General features: G+C 43.0%; 1 non-coding gene across 1 annotated transcript; it reads left to right on the top strand.

Annotated features, from left to right (window-relative positions):
• The first annotated feature begins 2,931 nt into the window (after positions 1-2,931).
• Positions 2,932-3,003, top strand: TRNAC-ACA (transfer RNA cysteine (anticodon ACA)). The gene has a single exon. It is a non-coding gene; the product is annotated as a tRNA-Cys (tRNA).
• The last annotated feature ends 8,899 nt before the right edge of the window (positions 3,004-11,902 follow it).

Genomic DNA, 11,902 nt, shown 5'->3' on the forward strand with positions numbered 1-11,902 from the left:
ATAGATGGAGATTTGCTCATCATGATCCCATTCTTTCTTTTAGGAAGAGCACGCTGGCTGCAGTACGGAAGATGTTAATACCTGGCCTGCGGAGACCATGAGCAAGTATAGGAGGCTGTTGTGACTGTCAGATGGGAGATGATGCACTGAACTATGACAGTCGACAGTGGTAATGAGAGGCCAAATCAAAAGACATTTTGATGATAAAATGATCAGGATTGAGTCTGGTTAAATTTCTTCGAGGCCGTGTAGGCAGCATAAAGCAGGACTTGGAGAGCCATGAACTGCCAATGCTGGAAAAGGACGCAGGAGGAGCAGCCAGTTTGGTTAGGTGCAGGGAAAGGCAGGGTGAGTGAGGGGAAGACGTGGCATGGCTTTGAACACAAGTCTGATGTGACAGAGATCTTGGTCAATGGTTCACCACCTGCGATGCCCAGCCTGCCCCAGACCTGAGGATTTACAATGTCTGGCAAACAAGGGTGTCCTTAACTCCTGCGGTGATTTTGAGAAGATCCTCCCACTTCCTCCTGGTTGAAAACCACTTTGGGTGGCTTCCAGCCACCCTCAGAATGAAATCCACATGCCTCTCCATGGTCTAGAAAGCCCTTGGTTCCTGGCCCCTACCTCCCTCTCTAACCTCATCTTGATCCCCTCTTCACTGGTTCACACAAGCCCCACTGGCCTTGTTCCTGTTCCTGAAACTCCCAAGAGGTCTTAAGGGGCTTAAAACCTTTTCCTATTCTGTCCCCACTGACCTTCCAGATCTTTTCGTTTATGACTCTTTTGTGTCATCAAGGTCTCAGCTTAAAATTCTCCCTTCAACAACCACTTACTTGTCTGTCTCTCCAACTTCAGTAAACCGCCTCCCTCCTTTTTGTTTTCATCACTGAACTTTCATTATCAAAAAGCATGTTGTTCTCACAGACAGAGAACACAAACTTATGGCTCCCAAAGCAGGAAAGAGGTGGGGAGGGAAAAATAAGGAGCTTGGGATGAACAGATACACATTATTATATATATAACAGATAAACAACAAGGACCTACTATAAAGCATAGGGAACTATATTCAATATTTTGCAATAACCTATAATGGAGAAGAATCTGAAAAAAATGTGTGTGTGTGTGTGTGTGTGTGTGTATACAAAACTGAATCACTTTGCTGGATACCTGAAATGAACACAATATTTTAAATAAAATAAAACAAAAACCAAAACCCCAAAGAATGATAAATTGGAGTGGTTTCTGGAAGCTGTATCCCCATGTACCCTCCATGAAAACAGGTGCTGCTTTTATAGTTCTGGTGCTTAAGAATAACAGAACACAGTAGTGCTCAGTAAAAATTTGCTAAAGGATCTACTAAGGGAGGTAAGGAGGGAGGGAGGCAGGGAGGGAGAGGGCACTGCAGGAGCCCAAAGCACTGGATCTAACTCAGGACATGGGAACAAGGGATCTTCTGAAAGAAGTGAAGTTGGGCTGAGTCTTGAGAAACGAAGAGGTTCCCACTAGGCTGAGAGAGTCCCACTAGGCCGAGCTGGAGTAGTCAGAGATGAGGCTGAGGGATGTCCTAGCGCAGAGGCTGGGCCCTCCTGTGGGAGACCACAGAGCATCCCTTAGGGGCTAAAATGTGAAGTTCTAGGACTTTATTCTGGCAAATCTGCTGACTGCTTCCTGGCTTCTGTGACCTTTGCAGAGTTGATCTGATATGTTGCTTTGTCACCTCTGACATTTCTTGGGCTTTTTTTTTCTATTAAATTCCTATAAACTGCAAGTATGCAATTAGAAGAGGTAGTTTGAAAATGGGGAGTGGGGGGAGGAACTAGAAAAATATCCTGTTTTTTGAGTCAACCCATCCAAGAGCCTTGTCTCTGCCATAAGAACCAGTTTCTGAGTGCTCTGTACTGTCTGTGAGGATAAGCCACTGCCTCGTGCTGTTTGTGCAAGATGTTGGCAAGGAGAATGGCGAGCGATTGCTGTTTCTCTGGGGCCCTCTGGAAATGAGATGCCTGTCTCCCCAGGACACTCGAGAGAGAGCCAGATTCTAAGTGAAATAGAGCTGCATCTTCACGAAGACTGTTTTGTGCACTGAATTCAAAGGATCTGTTTCTGCTGGTTTTCTTTATCTGATATTTAGAACTTGCATATAAGGCTTTTCCTGTTGTTGTTGTGCTCAATCATGTTGGATTCTTTGTGACCCTGTGGACTGTAGCCTGCCAGGCTCCTCTGTCCATGGAATTTTCCAGGCAAGAATACTTGTGTGGGTTGCCATTTGCTACTCCAGGGGATCTTCCCGACCCAGGGATCAAACTCATGTCTCCTGCGTCTCCTGCAGTGGCAGGCGGATTCTTTTTACCACTGTGCCAACTGGGGAGCCCAAGGCTTTCCCTACTTGCTTCCTTTTCCTCCGATCATCCCCCTTTTCTATCCTTTTTCCTTGAACTCCACATCAGAAATAAAAGCTTCACAAATTTGGAATCATTTAGTTTGGACATCAAGATTAAACAGGCACAGATTTGAGATAATAAGAGTCAGACTTGTTCTTACTCAGCATTTGCCAAAACTTCAGTTAGTCACCTCTCACCCTGGTGACTCTTTCCATAGGCACACAATGTTGGTATGATCTCTGTTTTTCTTTGAAGAGATTTCCTTTTGAATTTTTTACCCATCTTGAGCATTATAAAATCATGAGTAAGATGCTATATTTATAAATTTTCCAAAGGCATGTTAAAATAATCAACTATTAAAAGTAAAAATATCTGTCCTCAATAAAGCTAGAAAAAAAAAATCTGTCCTTTTCCAACTAAATTCATCTTATGGAGGTTCTGGAACTTGGGAGCCACTGGCCCAAGACCAAGACCTGACCAGTTTACATCTGCACTGGCTGATCTCATTCCTCCTGAGGATTCTAACCCAACCACGGGATTTTCTATGACTTCCCTGGTGGCTCAGACGGTAAAGCGTCCGCCTACAATGTGGGAGACCTGGGTTCGATCCCCGGGTTGGGAAGATCCTCTGGAGAAGGAAATGGCAACCCACTCCAGTACTCTTGCCTGGAAAATCCTATGGATGGAGGAGCCTGGTAGGCTACTATCCACAGGGTTGCAAAGAGTCGGACACAACTGAGTGACTTCACTTTCACTTTCTCCAGGCACGTCTGCTCTTCTTTAGTTGGGATCCAGGATTAATTAATTGGGGTCCAGTATCACCAATGCAATGAACTTGGGCAAGGTGGGGGAGATGGTGAGGGACAGAGAGGCCTGGTGTGCTGCAGTCCACAGGGTCACAAAGAGTTTGACACCACTGGGCGACTGAAAAACAACACAAATTACTGAATTCTAAAGACTGTTTTGCAGGTTGATCAATTAGTTGATATTCACAATCATGCTTTGCAAATCAAGAGAGTCAAACGCATGCTAAATATCATGATTTTGAAAACACTTTATAAGCAGTAGTCACTCTTTACATCTGAAAGAAGAAAGATCTCTTTCGGGCATCTAGAACTCCGGCCCTCCCTTCCCTTCTCCTGCTGCATGTTTTATAGTCTCCTCAGCTTTGTGGCTTTTATCCGTGTTTTTTCTAGTTTCTCCTTTGGGGTTTAATGGTGCAGATCACATCAGCAGAGTTAGTCATCTTGTGTTTGCTCTGAAGGTATTGCTGTATGTTTTGTAACCTTTGTATCTATCCATTTATATAGTTTTAGAAAGCAATGAGGTGTTCCATACCAATGAGTCTTTAGATAATTAAAGCTTATCCTCTGTAAGCTCCCAAATATTTAAAAAAATCTCAACCATTTTGATAGAAATCTTTTCAAATATATTATACACTTGATTGCCTTCTTATATAAACGTGATATAATTTTACCCTGGGAGATAGCAATATGTCTACAGTAGAAGGAGAATCTCCAATCAGCTTGTGTTTGTTTATATTTATGGTTTTCTCTTTGACCCAAGAGTGACACCATTATAAGCTAATTAGATTGATTTTTTTTGTTGTTGTTCTGACTCCCAGGCTCTGTCTTCAAGGAGCTCGGAGCTCACAATTTTTTGGGGGGAAGTAGGTATGTGAATATATCAAAGATATAATTAGTGATAAATATTGTGACAGCCTAAGAAGATAGACAGTCTAGGACAAGTTAGAGTTGTGCTGGGACAGAAAGGGTGAATGAGATAAATAAAAATAAGATGCCTGAATTTTAAATGATAAAAAAGTCCATCTGGACCAGAAAGGTAAATGAATTCTAAGAGGGGGCACAGAAAACACAGAAGCTTGACTAAATGATATGTCTGCTGATAAAATCTTCAGAGCCCAGAATGTAAAGATGGCTTTGTTTGCCAAGCTAGTTTTCAGATTTACTTTGTGATGAGGAGCCCTGAAGATTTGTAAAAAGCAAAGTGGCATGATCATATCTAAGTTTTAGGAATCTCACTCTGGAGCATTTTTGCATTCAACGAAATTAAGCATCAGGTTTGTACAGAAATAGACCTATTCACGCATGATAGTCAAGCAACCAAAGTGGGTGAATTCCTTGCACTCATGGGAGTAGAGTTGAAAGTGAAATAGGAGCTAAGCCCATTAGGAAATACATTGAATTCATCCAAGAGACAAGCTTTGAGAGATTTTTGCACATAGGTCTGATAGGAATTTATAGAGATGTAGAAGATCACTCTAGGAAAACTCCCAGGAGTCAGGCTTGGATGGAGATTGGTGGTGGTGAGGATTAAGGGAGACAGAGCTGTAGCTCATGTAAGAAAGAGACTATCTCATCTATCTTTGGGAGCATTCCTGGGCACAGCTGACCTAATCTTTCTCCTACTCTGATCCAGATAATCATCTTCTCTTCCACGCTACCTCTTTATCTTGTACATCATCTAGGTTTGCTTCTGCTGTTAAACTATAACATATGTTTACTTTTCTTTCTTTCCTACTGTTCTTGGAGATCTCATTTATCTCTGCAAGCTCAGGACCAGACACTTAGATACTTGGTACTTCAGTAAACCTTAGTTGAATTATCAGTAGTGAGTGAAAGAAGCTTAGGGGGAGAGCAAGGGTCTTTGATTGGGGGTTAGGGGTGGGTAAAGGAGTAATAGAGAAAAGATGATTAGCTGAACTTTGAACATATTGAATTGGGAGACTTTGTGGAATATGAATATAATGAGAAATAACAAGAGTTTTAGATATATATATATTTGTTTTTTCTGTTGTCTATTGTAATTTTTTTTAAGACATACATTTGGATTCATCAGCATGTATTAAGATCTGGGTATAGATGACAGTCTTTGGGCAGAGGCTTCCCAAACATTTTCCTCTCAGAGTAAAAAGGAGAGGGCTCAGAATTTTAAAAGGGGGGGTTGGCTATTGGAAGACCATGGGATGATTCCCAGATAAAAGGAGAAATCAAGGGAAGAGAATTTAAAACAAGAAGAGCATAGTGTCCCTGAAGTCACAGAATAGAGTTTCAAGGAGAGCAGCTCATAAATACCACAGAGAGAGTCACCTATGATAAGAGTAGATGTACCATCTTACTTGGCAGTCACCTTGGCTAGGAAGGTTTGAGTGTAATGTCAGGGCCAAGAGCCTGATGGTACAAAAATGAAGTCTGTTCTTCCAAGAAGCCTCAAGAAGAGGAGGAGAAGAAAAGGGTCACTATCGAGGCTGATGGGAGCTGCCCCAGAAGCCATGGTGAGATTTCCTCAACTGAGAAGGATTGAATGTATTTTATACAGAAGGGACGTGAAGGAGGAGATAGCTGATGGAGCACAGTCCCTGAGAAGATGAGGAGTTACAGAGACCAGGAGGGGGAGCTGACTTTAAACACGAGGAAGACTTCCATTCTTTCAGGCGAGGAGAGAAAGACAATGGGTCCTTGTAGGAAAGGGGGCAGGAGCTCGAATGAATGTGTAGTGGATGGCCTAAACTTTCTCAGAGCAATGCAGTACAAAGATGCACCAAACCAAGAAAGAAGAAAACTGAAGGAAGAGGCCTGGGGCTTCAGGGCAAGTCTCAAAGGCTTAGAACCACACCTTGTGAAATGGAAGAAAAAATTGGCCTTGGGCATGTAGGCTAATACTCGAGAAGCAATTGCCCCACACGTCTGCCCAGCCTGACTTCCATGGTTTATTCTAAGTCCCTGCATCTCCTACTCTACTGATTTCAGCAACCCTCTGATCTCTCCTTGCAACCTGCTAAGAGGAGCGATTTATCTTTCCCCTGAGCTTCTGAGTGGGAAGGAATAGCTTCCAGCAGAGTGCAGCTAAAAACACTGCCCCCTGGAAACAAAAGATGCTTTCTTTTCTGCCCCTGCCCACTGTTCCCTTTGCAGCATCTGGCCAATGAGGACTTAAGTGTTACTTTCATGCACATCAAAATTGTCCTGAGACTTGATTTTTAAAATGTCCTCTCCCTTTCCCCTCCATCACCAGCTGTGTGTGTGGGCTCCATCGGGTTATTTACTCTGTGGTAAAAGGTCCTGAGAGGCTGTGCTTTTATTGTCCTCGGGTCTTTCTTGGTGGTTATTCTGTTTCTCACTCCTTTTGTCACTTATTGGCAGACTCTGCCTACGACCGTTGGAGTCTACATATTCATTTCCTAGGGCTGTCATAACAAAGCACCACAAATTGCATGATTTAAAACAAAGATTTATTCTCTTACATCATATTCTGGAGGCTAGAAATCCAAAATCTAGGTGTCAGCAGGGCTGCACTCTCTCTAAAGGCTGGGGAAGAATTCTTTCTAGCCTCTTTCTAGCTTCTGGTGGTTGCTGGCAAGTCTCAGCATTCCTTGGCTTGTAGCTGCATCACTTGACTCTCTGCTTCTGTTTATCTTCATATGGTCATCTTTCCTGTGTGTGTGTGTGTGTGTGTCTGTTTGTCTGTCTGTATTTGTGTCTTATACGGACACTAGTCATTGGACTTAGGGCCTGTCCTAATCGAGTATGATCTCAGCTTAACTAATCACATTTGTAACAACCTTATTTCCAAATAAAGTCACACTCTGAGATTTCAGAATGATGGATAATGCATTTGGGGGGCACTCTATGTAACCTTGTACAGCCCTGTTCTAATATCCTGTTGTTCACATATTCGATTTGCCAAAAAGTTCGCTCTGGTTTTTCTGTAAGATATTATGGAAAAACCTGAAGGAGAATTTTCGCTAGCTCAATACTACAAGCTGGGACATTAATACTCTAGCCAAGCATAGCCTCTTCTTCCCCAGAAGAAGTCAGCCTGAAGTTAGCCCACAACCCTCAGTCATCAAGCTGGCTCTAGCCCCCAGATTTCTGAGTGAGGAAATGTTACTACCTCTACTGTAAAAGTGTAAGAGGAAAGTCTAGCCATTTATCTCTCTTCTCAGTGTCGCTCACACAAAGATGGAGCAGGTTGGGGATGCCCAACCCCTAGCCAGCTCCCAACAGGGTCTCTAGAATGAGCATACAGGGGCCTACCTGTAAGTAGAAATTCCTAGTGCCTGGAATTTTTTCTGGACTCTTGTACCAAATGAAAGCTATCCAACAAACTGAGACTCTCAAAATCTGTTAAGATGAAATATTAAAACTCATGCTATTTCAGATTTCAGAGTGTGTGCGCTTGCTGATAAATGTATTTGATTTCCACAGATCAGATGATTCTTTTTCTTATTTTTTTCCCTTTTCACCATGCTGAGCTGGAGTTATTTGCTGATAATGTAGCCATGAGGTCCAATTTTTGCTCCTTTCTGATTTTTCATTTTTAATTTGCAGACTTCCACTTGACCTACTTATTAGAGAGTTAAGGCTTAAAAGCCGTAGGCCTCCAATGTCTTTCTCACCCTATGCAAAGCCACAGAGAGATGTATGCCTTCTTCCCATTGAATTCAGGGACCGTCCTCAGGGGACAGCAGGGCAGAGGTGCTGGCCTGTGCCTTCCTCAGTGACTGTGTTCCCCATCGCATCATGTTGATCTAAACATCCATTGCCGACACCTTCACTTATTTGGTGTGTACCTCTGAAGTTTTGCACTCGCCTCTTGTTTTGATGTTGAGGGAAGCATTCTTAACAGGCAGGGTAGCCATTGCCTAAATCTTTAGTATTTTCTTCAAGGTGGATCCCCCTCATCACCCCATCTTCAGATGAAACACCTCCTTAACTTTAATCAAGAACATATGGGAGTAAACACAACCTGAATCACGATGCATGTGGACGGAAGTGGATGCCAGACAGAAAAGTGCAAATAGGAGTTTATAGGATGACAGAGCTTCTCTGGTAGCTCAGCTGGTAAAGAATCCACCTGCAATGCAGGAGACCTTGGTTTGATTCCTGAGTTGGGAAGATCCCCTGGCAAAGGGATAGGCTACCCACTCCAGTACTCTTGGGCTTCCCTGGTGGCTAAGATGGTAAAGAAACCACCTGCAGTGCGGGAGACCTGGGTTCAATCCCTCGGTTGGGAAGATCCCCTGGAAGAAGGCATGGCAACCCACTCCAGCATTCTTGACTGGAGAATCCCCATGGACAGAGGAGCCTGGCAGACTTCAGTCCTTGGGGTCGCAAAGAGTTGAACACGACTGAGCGACTCAGCACAGCACATAGGATGACAGAAAGGGAGCTGGGAAGAAAATGCAAATGGGCTTAAACAGAGGTGTTGGTTCAACCAAAGAAGGAACTCTCCACAATTTACTTTCATTCAGTCATCACCTTTTAGCCAACCCTTGATGTCTTACCCTTCTACAGATTCTTCTTATACAAGCATTTCTATTTCTCTTGCCATTGATTTCAATCCACCTTGGCTTTCTTTTTCCCCTCACCCTGTTGGAATATTTATGGCTGGGCAGCTTGTAGCGATTTCGGCCATGCATTCATTTCCCTCTGCACACTGTTTCCTTCGTGGCTTTCTCTTCAACAGCTTTATCCTGTTTCATTTCCCTCAGCACTTTCCCCCTTCTTCCAAAATTAGCTCTACTAAAATTTAATGTCTTTAGTTTCCCCTTCTGCTGTGGCTTCAATTCTCTCTGGTATAAACACAACTATTATTAGCCAATCTCTTTGCTGGTGGGCAAGTCTGTCGCTGCAGTATCCACTCTCTCGCTGTGTCCTTGGTCTTGAATCTACACAAACACGGCTGTGCTTGCTTCACCCCTTGCCTGTGCTTGGCATGAAGCTCTGGCCTGTGCAAACGGCGTGCCTCTTCTGTAAGTTTTCTCTGCTCTCAGGGCGCCCTAGTACGTCACAGAGTATAGGGTATCCGGCTAACTGCTCCCCCTCTGATGCTGTCAACACCGCCTAAACTGCTATGACAGTCCATCCTATAGTTAAAGATGTGAATTCCCCTTGGACTGACTGTTAAAAGGGAACACGCTGAAGAGAACCACAGCCTGATTTTTTTTTTTTTTTAACGTGCTTCATTCTCTGACACTGACGAAGCCATTCACGTGGAATATGCATGCTTTCTCTCTCAGCTTACCAGTTTCAAGATGTTCAGTCTGGGCTTGCTCTGTGCTGTGTTTAGGGTATTTTATTCAGCATTCAACTTGAAAGCTTCATTTGATGGACACGACTGAAAGATTGAGGCAAAAAAAAAAAAGAAAGAAAAATTGTTGCTGTTTATGCTCCCAGCCTTCTGGAAGAGTGGAAAAATACTCACCTCTCCTGAACATTTGCTCCACTGCAGTTGCCAAATTATCTCACAGCCAGTCACTCTCCAATTTGACAGCATGGTATTTATTTTTAAAAAATTATGCATTGTGGTGTCTGTTTCTGTCTATGACACGTTCCTTATAATAATAATGGTAGCGCTTTGGCCTTTCCATCTTGCCTTTTAATTCAAGAATCTTCCAGGGCTTTGGACCCCTCATCGCCTCTGTGGCATTTCATAGACAAAGAGGCAAGGGCGGGGATTAAGTTACAAGAAGGGCAGAGCTGTGGGGTGGGTTTTCAGCAACCCCGGTCTCAGCCAACTGGAATGTCTTCTATCTCCATCTTAGTGACCTTCCTTCTCTCTTCCCACTCCTTCCTGCTTTCTTTTTTAAATTTTTGTTTTATATTAGAGTACAGCCGACTTACAATGTTGTGTTAGTTTTCAGGTGCATAGCAAAGTGGTTCAGTTATCCTGAACCACTTTGCTGGTTCATAAACACATTCCTGTTCTTTTTCAGATTCTTTTCCCATTTAGGTTATCACAGAATACTGCGTAGAGTTCCTTGTGCTGTACAGGAGGTCCTTGTTGACTATCTGTTATATATAAATATAGTACTGCTGCTGCTGCTGCCAAGCCGCTTCAGCCGTGTCCGACTCTGTGAGACCCCATAGACGGCAGCCCACCAGGTAGTGAGTACATGTTATTCCCAACTCCTCATTTACCCCCACCTTCCCCCTTTAGCAACCATAAGTTTGTTTTCAAAAACTGTGAGTCTGTTTCTGTTTTGTAAACAAGTTCATTGTATTAAGTTTTTAGAGTCCACATGTAAGTGAGACCGTATTTGTCTTTCTCTTTCTGATTTACCTCACTTAGTTATGCTTATCCGTAGGTTTTTTCAGATTGCTACAAATGACATTATTTCATTCTTTTTTTATCCTGCTTTCTTATTAGTGGTAAACTGCTTCCCAAATCCCTCTCTCTTTGCATTTGCCCACTATTCACAGACTCTTTATTTATTTTCATTGGAGTATAATTTCTTTACAACATTGTGCTAGTTTCTCCTATGCAACAAAGTGAATCTGCTATATGTGTATATATGTATATATATATCCCCTCCCTCTTGGACCTCCCTCCGAGGTTTTAGACCTTAACAGTATGCCTCACTATTTCAGAAAAGAGAATTATTTGGAGTATACTAGAACCTGAGCAATAGTTTTGAATCCCTTGGCATGATAAGGGTATGTTAAATACCTTAACAGCATATTCATCCATTGAATTTTTAATGGCCGAACTGAGTTTTGAAGAACAAACAGGAGTTAGCCAGGCAAGAGGGGAGAAAGATCACTCAATGTAAAGGAAGCAGCATGTGCAAAGTCCCTGTGGTTGGCAGGTGCACAATAGCTTGTATAAAAAGAAGGAGGGTTGGTGGGGCTGGAGCAGGACCAGGGGTCAGAGAGAATATAGAACCTGATGGGGGTGGGGACAGGACTGGAGCAGTCCATTTGGAGCTCCATTGACTTCGTCAAGAATCTTTGTCAAAGCAATGGTGAGCCTTCAAATACTTTGGGGGATGGAGTGATTTAAAAAAAAATCTGAGTTTTTAAAAGATCACTCAGACCATGAATTGGAACAAAAACTGAATCGAGTGGCATGGCTCTACAATTGACATGGTGGGGGTGGGGAGAAAGCCAATAACCCCAGGGGATGGCAGACATGTTTTAGAACTTCCTTGGGAGTTCTAGGTGATTTCAGCGATCTGGTTGCCTGGAAGAAAACGGCTCAAGATGAGGAGGTCATAGAGGGTAGGGGCCTAAGCTCCAGAGGCAATGAATTTAGAGCTAAGATGATGCCCAAAGGAACATCAGGTTGTAGGAGAGGCAACACCACTGCAGATTCTGGAAAGACTCAGAGAATAGCTCCATCAACGAAACAGGAGAAATCCCCAAAGACTGGATAATTACCTCGAGAAGATGTCTTTAAGCTAGAAGAGATGACAAGCTCACGTGTTGTGTGCCATCAGCAAAAATGGAGGCTAAGGAGCAAGACGAAGTTAGTAATGGAAAGGAAAGTGTATGGTAAGTAAATTCAAAACCATTGAAAACTGATTGAGTCAACAGTGCGAAATGGCTCATGTACGGTGCCTTCAAAATTGACTAATCTTATACAATTTGATTTCCTTGTTGATGTCAGCTTCCCTTGATTTGGGGAGCAGCACATTTGGAAACAACTGCTGATCTTGATAATGACTATTACCTATGGCTCTGAAGGAAGTGAGCTTAGGTGTGTGTGTGCACATGTGC

The sequence above is a fragment of the Bos indicus genome, chromosome 23 (genome assembly GCF_029378745.1).
Source record: "Bos indicus isolate NIAB-ARS_2022 breed Sahiwal x Tharparkar chromosome 23, NIAB-ARS_B.indTharparkar_mat_pri_1.0, whole genome shotgun sequence".
NCBI lineage: Eukaryota > Metazoa > Chordata > Mammalia > Artiodactyla > Bovidae > Bos > Bos indicus.